Source organism: Eucyclogobius newberryi, unplaced genomic scaffold, assembly GCF_026437365.1.
Source record: "Eucyclogobius newberryi isolate DKJ021-1_F unplaced genomic scaffold, fEucNew1.0.hap1 SCAF_125, whole genome shotgun sequence".
Taxonomy (NCBI): domain Eukaryota; kingdom Metazoa; phylum Chordata; class Actinopteri; order Gobiiformes; family Gobiidae; genus Eucyclogobius; species Eucyclogobius newberryi.
In genome coordinates this window covers 2,219-14,580 of record NW_027315752.1, presented here as the reverse complement: position 1 = coordinate 14,580, position 12,362 = coordinate 2,219, and the positions used below count along the sequence as shown (strand labels likewise).

General features: G+C 43.7%; 1 protein-coding gene across 1 annotated transcript in view; it reads right to left on the bottom strand.

Annotated features, from left to right (window-relative positions):
- LOC140357113 (SPARC-like) overlaps positions 1 to 5,079 on the bottom strand; it is a 33,224-nt gene extending 28,145 nt beyond the window's left edge. The window contains exon 1 of the mRNA XM_072442030.1: positions 5,053 to 5,079. The gene's annotated coding sequence lies outside the window, so the exon portion shown is untranslated. The remainder of the gene's footprint in view (positions 1 to 5,052) is intronic.
- Between the last annotated feature and the right edge of the window lie 7,283 nt (positions 5,080 to 12,362).

Below are 12,362 nucleotides of genomic sequence, written 5' to 3'. Positions count from 1 at the left end.
ACTTCCGTCAAGTCGCAGTTTGTGAAGAAATTGAAAAATAAGAGTTTAAAATGACAGGAAGACGAGCTGAATCCCTCTGTGATGTCATCAGCGTGCGACACAGAGACAGTTTAAACCATGGTTGGACTAAATAAAGGTGTTTTATGGTGTTATTGTGTCAGATCAGAACTGTTGTGTCGTTTATGTGGAGTTTGGCTCTTGTTTACAGTCTGGTTGCTATGGTAACAGCTGTGGAATCACCTCTATGTCATATTTGTGCTCACGTCCAAACAGGAAGTACAACTATAAACTTAACACAGACGGTTAAACAAATGGGAACAAACGGGCAAAATCTTTAGTCAAATCCGACATATAAGTGTTAAATGTCTATTCTAACTCGTCATATACATCATTATGTTTACGTCACACGGGCCCTTTAAGTTCCTGTTCGGAGGCGATCACAAAGCGGGAGGTGTGTAACTTGAGTTCCTCGTTACCTGAGCTCCTTTAATCTATTCTCACAGCCCTCTCTTTACCCTTTCACCCTCCGGAACGACCCCCGACCCCCGACCCCCGCCGCGTCCCGGGCTGTTCCTCCCCCGGGCTGTTCCTCCCCCGGGCTGTTCCTCCCCTGGGCTGTTCCTCCCCCGGGCTGTTCCTCCCCCCTCAGGACACTTTGAAACAAACAACGACGCGACGCAAGTTTCCTCTCAGACCGACGAGGGGGTGAATAAATAAATAAATAATTAAATAAATAATTAAATAAATAATTAAATAAAAACAATTAAAATAATAAATAAAATAAATAAAATAAATAAAATAAATAAAATAAATAAAATAAATAAAATAAATAAAATAAATAAAAAATAATACAATTAATAAAATTAATAAAATTAATAAAATTAATAAATTGATAAATTGATAAATTGATAAATTAAATGAAAGGTAAATGTATTTGTCGCGATGGCAACATTCACAAACAACACAACAGAACAACACTTGTGATGCTTTAAAAGAAGATTAGAGCATCTTCTGTCCAACTGCCCAAATGTGTTTGAATTGTCCTTTTAACCATTAACATCGACAGAACAATGCGTTTCATTGTCACGTGCTGCAAACAACGGGAAACGTCTTAAAGTGTGAGAAAGGTGTGTGATTTTAACGTGTTGCGGTTATGAACGTCACGATATCAAATGTTAATGTCACGATTGAGCGAAAAAACATCACGATTTAACGATTATTCATGATTATTACTGAGACTGCGACGGAACAGCGGTGACACGGGATCGTTCCTCAGGTTTGTGAGCGACTTCACCGAACTGAACTCTCTGAAAAGCGAAATAACATTAAATGTGACAAAAACGGCCAAATTAAAACAAGTTTGTTTATTTTTTGAGCTGAATATTGAACAAAAAATACTTCTATTTGCTTATAAAATGGTCACGATGATGCTATGCTCCTCCTGTCTCCTCCTGTCTCCTCCTGTCTCTGTCTCCTCCTGTCTCCTCCCCTCAATGACTTTGTGAGCTGATGATCACGATTATGGATTCGAACTGCCTGCGTTGTTGGATAGTTCTAAGTTCTCTGGTTCTCACTGTTCCTCTTTTCTGGTGAGGACAGTTCCTTTTGTGTCCAGGACGTCCTCTTGTTTACCGCTCTGTCCGGGCGGAGCATTCTTCTGTTTCCTCCTCTCCAGGTCCAGACTCTTGTCCTTCTCTTTCCTCACACTGACCTGGCCTTTCCCACAATCCCCTGCTCCTCCCCTGCTCCTCCTGTCTCCTCCCTGCTCCTCCTGTCTCCTTCCCCTGCTCCTCCTGTCTCCTCCCCTGCTCCTTCCCCTGCTCCTCCTGTCTCCTCCCTGCTCCTCCTGTCTCCTCCCCTGTTCCTCCTGTCTCCTCCCCTGCTCCTCCTGTCTCCTCCCCTGCTCCTCCTGTCTCCTCCCCTGCTCCTCCTGTCTCCTCCCTGCTCCTCCTGTCTCCTCCCCTGCTCCTCCTGTCTCCTCCCCTGCTCCTTCCCCTGTTCCTCCTGTCTCCTCCCCTGCTCCTCCTGTCTCCTCCCCTGCTCCTCCTGTTTCCTCCCCTGCTCCTCCTGTCTCCTCCCCTGCTCCTCCTGTCTCCTCCCCTGCTCCTCCTGTCTCCTCCCCTGCTCCTCCTGTTTCCTCCCCTGCTCCTTCCCCTGTTCCTCCTGTCTCCTCCCCTGCTCCTCCTGTCTCCTCCCCTGCTCCTCCTGTCTCCTCCCCTGCTCCTTCCCCTGTTCCTCCTGTCTCCTCCCCTGCTCCTCCTGTCTCCTCCCCTGCTCCTCCTGTTTCCTCCCCTGCTCCTCCTGTCTCCTCCCCTGCTCCTCCTGTTTCCTCCCCTGCTCCTTCCCCTGTTACTCCTGTCTCCTCCCCTGCTCCTCCTGTCTCCTCCCCTGCTCCTCCTGTCTCCTCCCCTGCTCCTCCTGTCTCCTCCCCTGCTCCTTCCCCTGTTCCTCCTGTCTCCTCCCCTGCTCCTCCTGTCTCCTCCCCTGCTCCTCCTGTCTCCTCCCCTGCTCCTTCCCCTGTTCCTCCTGTCTCCTCCCCTGCTCCTCCTGTCTCCTCCCCTGCTCCTCCTGTTTCCTCCCCTGCTCCTCCTGTCTCCTCCCCTGCTCCTCCTGTCTCCTCCCCTGCTCCTCCTGTCTCCTCCCCTGCTCCTCCTGTTTCCTCCCCTGCTCCTTCCCCTGTTACTCCTGTCTCCTCCCCTGCTCCTCCTGTCTCCTCCCCTGCTCCTCCTGTCTCCTCCCCTGCTCCTTCCCCTGTTCCTCCTGTCTCCTCCCCTGCTCCTCCTGTCTCCTCCCCTGCTCCTCCTGTTTCCTCCCCTGCTCCTCCTGTCTCCTCCCCTGCTCCTCCTGTCTCCTCCCCTGCTCCTCCTGTCTCCTCCCCTGCTCCTCCTGTTTCCTCCCCTGCTCCTTCCCCTGTTACTCCTGTCTCCTCCCCTGCTCCTCCTGTCTCCTCCCTTGCTCCTCCTGTCTCCTCCCCTGCTCCTCCTCCCGGCTCCCTTCGATTAAAGGATTAGGCTGCACATGCGTTGTCTAAACATGCACAGAACTGTTCAGAAGGTGTAAATTAAAAGATGGAAAGAGGACGTTATAAAAGGGTTTGAAAGGTGCGACTGAGACTTGGAAATGTGTTTTTCTGTCGTGGAAAAGGTTTGGACGGAGTGAAAGTGTGAGAAACACGTGAGTGCGAAGAAGCCGAGCTGAACCAGGACTGAGGGCCAAAGAAGGACGGATTCAGGACTAAATAAAGACCAGGACAAAGACCGAAGCAGGACTCGATCGAGACCAAAAAAAGGTCCAAATCAGTAGAAAAAGAACTAGAACAGATAAAATATAGGACTAAACCAGGACTAAATCCAGACTAAACAAGACCAAAACAAGGGCTTAATCAGAGCCGAGGTTTGAGACGAGTTTGAAGAGACGAGACGTCTGAGGGGATTTGAACAGCTGCAGGAACTCACATTCTTTCACATGTTTGTCATGAAGAAGAGAGAGGGAGGAGAGAGGGAGGAAGAGAGAGGAGAGAGGAAAGAGGGAGAGAAAGAGAGGGAGAGAGGACAAGGAAGAGGAAAGAAGGAGAGCGAGGACAAGGGGGATGAGAGAGGGAGCACAGAGAGGGAGATCGAGAGTGAAAGAAAAAAGCGTAGAACTTTAACAAACGACTCAAAGAGACAAAACAACAGCAAACATTTGACAGTGAAATGCGTTTGGTTTGTTCAAAACTGCAACATCCAAATTCTGAAAACTGACGTCAGAACTCTCACTTTTCTGAGTATTTTCCCTCTGACCTTTTAAAAGAAAAGGTTGTAACGACTGCTTGCCGTTTTATTTGTCTGTTTAGTCGTTTTAACGCCCGTTTTCCTGCGCTGTAAAGCCCTGTGCGTGACTCTTGTTCCTCGCGTTGCAGCCGCACACTCTACGTTCACCCATCAATCACGGCACTCGCACCCCGCCCTCTTTTCCTCCCCCCGTCTGCGCCGCTCTCCCCCTTTTGTCGATGTGGCACAGACACAACACGGCGCTGCAAAACCGCCGCTTCACCTGTAATGACAGAGCGGGCGCAAAATCTGCACCAGATGTCCAGAACGAGCGGCGTGTAACGGGCACGGCCGAGCGCGCTGAGGCCGAGCGCGCTGAGGCCGCACGTCCGCTCCAATGCGCAAAGTCGAAGAACAAACGTAAAAATGTACATAATAACATGTGAGGGACGAAGGTTAAGCTTGAAAATGTGGGAAAAGTCGTTGAAAAGTGGTCAGAATTTCATCAAAACGCTTAAAGTTCTTGACGTTTTCACAGGTCCGCGCGAACAGTTTGAAGAGCTACCGAACAGTCGAAGTCGCTATCGCCTCATTCAGGCCACAAAAACAAAATAGTGCAGGTGTAAAATGGGCCGGACGACTTTATGAAGGATCGAGCTGGAGCCGAAGATGTCAAAGCGCCGCACGACCGGGCGCCGTCCTCGAACAACTCGAGCTCTGTCCGCTTCGGCGAGCGCGAGGAGCGGGTTCGGTTTCGTGCGGTGACGTGAAAATGCGGTGGAAAGCGAGCTCGTTTTGGATATCGGATCGGCGGTCGAGCGCTCGCACAACTGAATTTCGATTTGTCGTGCGAAATTGCAATTGAAAGCGACACTTTTACGGAGAAACATCAACTTTAATATTTACACTGCAAGATACTCTTTTACTCGCAATTTACAGCATTTTACTCATTCGAACGCAACTTTTTAAGACATTTGTGGTTGAAAGTTTGCAAAAAATACATGTATTTCACTGTCGCTTTGCAAAATAAAATGGAAAATGCCAAACAAAACCCACAACTTGTTCAAAAGTCACTCTTATTTTAGTCAAAAGTTTAATCCCGGAGCTTTTCTCGGACTCGCTCTGGTCAGATGTGGGTCGAGTCTTGCCCCGGACTCGGGTTCGGTCCAGTTCCAGTCCCAGTTTGAGTCGGAAAGTGTCAACGCAGAAGCTCGTCTTTGAAACACAGATGAAACGTTTCTCGTAGCCGTGAGCGTGAATGCTGTTTGTCTGCCCAATGCGCGAGTGTTTTGTCCCGTACCTGTTTGTGTCGGCGCGGGAGAGCAGAGGAAGAGCGCTGTGCCGCTGTCGAGCTCGGTCTGACGCCAGGCTCGCCTCCTTCAGCCACAGGACATCCACGGCGGGACGTCCCAAACTGGAATCTGACACTTGCTCCTCCCACTCCTCCTTTGTCTCCTCCCCCTGCAGAACAAAGCCTCTGTGGGAGCGGCAAAAACACGCTGGAAAGAGCAGTATCTATGGTAAAACTAACTCAATTCAATAGTTTAATTTACCATGAATTAAAAAGCTAATATTTACTCTTTAGACCTGGATTATTTGATTTGAGATATTCTTTTTTTTCAGAATCAGAATCATAAAGGTTTATTGTCAATGAACCGAATTCACAAACTTAGGAACTTGTCTTGATGATTCAGTGCAACATAAAACAATGAACGATGAATAAGTCAAAAGAGAAACAAATTAGATCTACAATGGGATAAAAAATAAGAATACAAATAAAAAATAGGCTTAATATGTTCACAAATTGACAGTTTTTGTTTAATGAAATAACAGTGGTGGAAGCTCAGACGGGAAGGAGCGACTGGACTGTGCCTCATAGAGACTATTTCTGTTCTGAATGTGGACTATCGTTTAAACACCGCAATTATGTCCAAAAGAATGGAACAAATCCTCCAAATAATCCATAAAGATCAGACAGGATTTATTACCAAACGACACAAGACGACATAAGACCATCTTAACACAGAATGAGACAAATACAGACTCAACTAAACAGAGATGGAATAATAAGTCTAGACGCGGAGAAGCTTTAGATTCTGTGGCTGGACTTGAAAATGCGAAATCAATTTTAAATATATGATTTAATAATAATACAAATATTGAGGCTCTTTGCGATGGCCCAAGACAGGGCTGTGCTTGGTCCCCCCTTTTGTTCGCTTTGTATTGAAACCATTGGCTCAATTTATTAGACAATCAAAAACAATTTATGGCGTTACAATCGATGGGACGGAATATGAAATTGATTTGATTATTTGACCGAACCAGAAATGTCCATAATCAATGTGATGTATTTTCTTTTCATGATAATTGGTCCAATGTCTGGATAAAAACTGGATGTACAAAAAAAAAAAAAGTAACTAATTACAATTACATGCCAAACTCAATTAAGTGCAAGTTTGAAAGAAAAAAGAAAAGAAAAGTACAATTACAAAACGTGAGTATCTGTTTGTAATTTATGCACTTTATTGCTTAAATCTTAAGTTTGATATTTCAAAGTGAATGCTCTTGTTTTTCTTCTTTTTTTCACAACAAAAACAAAAAACAAAATGGATGAATTTAAAATATGATTTAATAATAATAAAGCATCCAGAGAAAAGTTAAGGCAAACGAAGTGTAAAATAAAAGTCTCATTTAGTCCGGATATTTTGCTATAAAATGATGTTGAAAAAACACATCTTAAAAAATCCCCAAATGTAGAGTTTTCACACCCAGATTTTAAATGAAATTATTTTGTTATTCAAGTTAAAGGGCATGTACTTTCTCTATGTTATAAAATCAGTTTTGCCCGGCACAGATTTTATGGAAAAACATTGATTTTGGTGAAAATGCGATTTCTCTTCGTCTAGAAATAAAACGTATTAATCTCAGAGAAGCAGGAAGTGCACTGTTAGCATGCTAATGTTTGTTAGCGTTACTCATTCTGGGCTCAGAGACTCGTGAAAAGTGCTCATAAACCTCATTGTGGTGAACATTTAGGATGCTCAGAATGATTTGAGAAAGTGAGCGACACATGGAGCTGTAAAGAGTTTAAAAACAGTAAAAAACAGATACTGCGCCTTTAAAACCACAAAAGAAACACAACGCAGCGGGTGCATCACAACGAGCTCAGCACAGGTCCCAGAGTGTGTTTAAAACGTGACTTCATGTTTGCTGTTTCCTGCCTTTGTGATATTTTCTTCTTTAGTCACTGCTCCACTGGGACTCCGCCCGCTTTTTCCTACAAACACAATCTTGTCGTGGAGCGGCTCGTTTTTTAGCTCCTTCTGTTTGTTCTTTCACTTTCTAGAAACGCAAAAAGTCAATGAACGCAACAAAAGGTCAGTTAATTTAGTGTCGGTCACATGACACAGAGATGACCAAAAGTGTGACCACAAACAGGCTGAAGAATAAAGTTTATTTACACATGCATTTATGTTTTATACATGTTTTATTGGCATTAATAACACATTTAATCACAGTTTCTTTTTAAGTACAAGTTAAATACGCTTTAGTCTCTACATTATTCCATAACTGAAGCCTGTCTAACCCTTAAATTGACGTCAAAGCGCCCCCTACAGGTCTGACAACTCGGTGAACTAAAACACAGTCAAGATAAGATAAATATATTTTGAATTTTGCTAATAAAAATTATAAAAATGTCTTCAAAGAAAAGCACATTTTTAGGTTTTATAATCACTGTAGTCACTTCCTGTTTGAAATTGATGACATCACACCAGGAAATTACCCAGCAAACACTGGGCCAAAATTCATCTAACGTCACCATTCTTTTAATTTGACAAATAAAAATATATGAGAGCGACTTTATTTTGTTGAATTAATGTTTAGAGTCAAAAAAGTTGTTCGTTGTGTAAATTCTTCATAAACTTTAACTGAATGAGTGTCCCTGGTGTGATGTCACTTCCAGTCCCTGGTGTGATGTCACTTCCAGTCCCTGGTGTGACGTCACTTCCTGTCACTGGTGTGACGTCACTTCCTGTCCCTGGTGTGATGTCACTTCCTGTCCCTGGTGTGACGTCACTTCCTGTCATTTTCTACAGATTTTTCATCGTTTTCTCCACAAATACCTGCTCGATCAGTGTAAAACTATCATTTATATGTACGACAGGTATAAATACACTAAATAAAGTCAAACATAGAACATAATAAAAACCTGTCATACGTCACTTTAATCTCATAAATAATATTAGAAAGAATTACATTTGGCTTTAAACATTATTTGAAGCACTTTATAATTGACGAGGTCTTAAAATCTCACAAGATTTTACTTAAACAGGATAAATGATAGAATAAAGGATTCATATGTTCTGTTCTGTTTTCTGTAATAAAACGAAATAAAACGATATCATTTATGAACCATTTGAAATCACTGTTTTATGAAGGTAAATAATATAATAAATAAGTCTTCTGTGTTCTACAGAGTCTTTGATGTTTCCAAAAGTGACATTATCATTTAAAACACACTGAAATATGTCAAAATAAATCATAAATGTGAGTTATTTCCACTTCTCATTTGATGATCTGCGTTTGAGTCGTTTCAACATCAACTAAATCACTAACTAACGACTTTGTGTTCAGAACTCATCGCCTTCTTATGATAACTTATTATGAATTACACATATTTTTGGGACTCCTGGGGTTAAATCATCTTTTCAAGGCAGAAATTGAACTAAAACCTTGACTTTAAATCAGTTCAGAGCTATAAGTTATGACTAAAGGTGTTTTCCTTCAGCGACGGCTCGATAAAGGACGCGTCTGTTCTGATCTGAGGTTTGGATCTGAGGTTTGGAGGTTTTTTGTGAGTTGGAGCAGTATTTACCCCGAGTCTCTGGAGAATCGCCGTGGAAACGTCTGGAACATTTCAGCGATGAAGTCCAAACACCTGCAGCGGTCGAACAGCTGCAGCGGAAGTGGAGCTCTGAGAAACATCACGGGCAGAACATGCATTAACTTCTTTACCAAAACACAGAGAGTCACAGAACTTAAAGGGCCATGACAGGTTTTATGATGTTCTAATGTTGACTTTATTTGGTGTATTTATTTATACCTGTCGTACATATAAATGATAGTTTTACACCGATCGAGCAGGTATTTGTGGAGAAAACGTTGAAAAGTCTGTTAAAAATGACAGGAAGTGACATCACACCAGGGACACTCATACAGGAAGTGACATCACACCAGGGACACTCATACAGGAAGTGACATCACACCAGGGACACTCATACAGGAAGTGACATCACACCAGGGACACTCATACAGGAAGTGACATCACACCTGGGACACTCATACAGGAAGTGACATCACACCAGGGACACTCATACAGGAAGTGACATCACACCAGGGACACTCATACAGGAAGTGACATCACACCAGGGACACTCATACAGGAAGTGACATCACACCAGGGACACTCATACAGGAAGTGACATCACACCAGGGACACTCACACAGGAAGTGACGTCACACCAGGGACACTCATACAGGAAGTGACGTCACACCAGGGACACTCATACAGGAAGTGACGTCACACCAGGGACACTCATACAGGAAGTGACGTCACACCAGGGACACTCATACAGGAAGTGACGTCACACCAGGGACACTCATACAGGAAGTGACATCACACCAGGGACACTCATACAGGAAGTGACATCACACCAGGGACACTCATACAGGAAGTGACATCACACCAGGGACACTCATACAGGAAGTGACATCACACCAGGGACACTCATACAGGAAGTGACATCACACCAGGGACACTCATACAGGAAGTGACATCACACCAGGGACACTCATACAGGAAGTGACATCACACCAGGGACACTCATACAGGAAGTGACATCACACCAGGGACACTCATACAGGAAGTGACATCACACCAGGGACACTCATACAGGAAGTGACATCACACCAGGGACACTCATACAGGAAGTGACATCACAGCAGGGACACTCATACAGGAAGTGACATCACACCAGGGACACTCATACAGGAAGTGACATCACACCAGGGACACTCATACAGGAAGTGACATCACACCAGGGACACTCATACAGGAAGTGACATCACACCAGGGACACTCATACAGGAAGTGACATCACACCAGGGACACTCATACAGGAAGTGACATCACACCAGGGACACTCATACAGGAAGTGACATCACACCAGGGACACTCATACAGGAAGTGACATCACACCAGGGACACTCATACCAGTCAAAGTTTATGCAGAATTTACACAAAGAAAGAACTTTTTTGACTCTAAACATTAATTCAACAAAATAAAGTCGCTCTCATATATTTTTATTTGTCAAATGGGAAAAAATTGTGACATTAGATGAGTTTTGTCCCAGTGTTTGCTGGGTAATTTCCTACTGTGATGTCATCAATTACAAACAGGAATAGAAATTATAAAGCTAAAAAATGTGCCATTCTGTGATAACATTTGTTATATTTTTTAGCACAATTCTAAATATATTTATCTTAACTGCGTTTTAGTTCAATGAGTCGTCCGACCTGTAGGGGGCGCTTTAAGTCAGATGGAAATAAGAAAACAGAACGTCATTCCTCTGGGAGATAAAACGACACAAATGATCCGGATGTTGATGATCTCATGAAAAATCATATTTCCCTGCAGCTTCCAGAAAGTTTAAAAGCAACATTTATTTTATTTTATTCAAGGCGAGACGCTTCAGGCCAAACTTGTCCAATCTTCCACTATATTTTTATTTATTTTTTAATCCACTTAAACTATAGATTTCTCTGGGACATTGTAACTTGAAAAACTGTTCTTAAACTGCATTTTCCTCCCACAAAGACATAAAAGATCAGGCTTAAAGCAGCTCCGACACACACCAAACTGTACAATCTGTGACAGAACAAGAGCCTGACAGAACGTGCAGAAGGATTTGTTCAGATCTAATTCAAAGACTGATTTATTCAAGATTTAAGTCTAAAAAATGAGACGAAATCTGAAATTTGAGGCAAATTTTCAGTTCATTTTTAGTTTACTCAAAAACTGAATAAGAAATCCAAAATCCCCTCTTAATATGTCAACAAAATGAACCAATACATTTAAACTTGGCTCTGTCCATTTTTCAGATTTAAATGTTCCAAATGTGTGCGATTTGGGCCATTTTCAGACACAAAACACATTATTTCCATCCGAAAACACAACAGGGTGAAAAACCTGTGATACTTATTCTTTGATATCTTTAAATTTAAGGTTTTTTCTTGCTCAGCTGCAGCGTCTCGACCTCTTAAGGGGTTAATTTAGGATCTCACTGCGTAATTAATGTTCCTTTGAGAGCGCCAGACAAACAAATGGGAAAAGCATGATTTTTTTAAAGAGTTCATTGGTTAAATTCTTGCGTCTTTGCACTGGATTCCCGGAGAGAAAGAGAGGAGAGAACAGAGAGAAAGAGAGGAGAGAAAGAGAGGAGAGAACAGAGAGAAAGAGAGGAGAGAAAGAGAGGAGAGAACAGAGAGAAAGAGAGGAGAGAAAGAGAGGAGAGAACAGAGAGAAAGAGAGGAGAGAAAGAGAGGAGAGAACAGAGAGAAAGAGAGGAGAGAAAGAGAGGAGAGAACAGAGAGAAAGAGAGGAGAGAAAGAGAGGAGAGAACAGAGAGAAAGAGAGGAGGGAACAGGGAGAAAGAGAGGAGAGAACAGAGAGAAAGAGAGGAGAGAACAGGGAGAAAGAGAGGAGAGAACAGAGAGAAAGAGAGGAGAGAACAGGGAGAAAGAGAGGAGAGAAAGAGAGGAGAGAACAGAGAGAAAGAGAGGAGAGAACAGAGAGAAAGAGAGGAGAGAACAGGGAGAAAGAGAGGAGAGAACAGGGAGAAAGAGAGGAGAGAAAGAGAGGAAAGAACAGGGAGAAAGAGAGGAGAGAAAGAGAGGAGAGAAAGAGAGGAGAGAACAGAGAGAAAGAGAGGAGGGAACAGGGAGAAAGAGAGGAGAGAACAGAGAGAAAGAGAGGAGAGAACAGGGAGAAAGAGAGGAGAGAACAGAGAGAAAGAGAGGAGAGAACAGGGAGAAAGAGAGGAGAGAACAGAGAGAAAGAGAGGAGAGAAAGAGAGGAGAGAACAGAGAGAAAGAGAGGAGAGAACAGGGAGAAAGAGAGGAGAGAAAGAGAGGAAAGAACAGGGAGAAAGAGAGGAGAGAAAGAGAGGAGAGAACAGAGAGAAAGAGAGGAGAGAAAGAGAGGAGAGAACAGAGAGAAAGAGAGGAGGGAGCGGTGCAAACGTGGCATTATTTCCAGCGCAGGAACAAGAGGAGGGGTCAGGAAGAAGAGGAGGGGTCAGGAAGAAGAGGAGGGGTCAGGAAGAAGAGGAGGGGTCAGGAAGAAGAGGAGGGGTCAGGAAGAAGAGGAGGGGTCAGGAAGAAGAGGAGGGGTCAGGAAGAAGAGGAGGGGTCACTTCTCTCACTCCAGACGTCTCTCTTTTCTCTCTTTTCTCTCTTTTCTCTCTTTTCGCTCGGTGCAAACGTGGCATCGCTTTCCATGTTTCGCGGCCAAATTAAACGATGATGTAACGTGGACGAGTGAGGAGAGG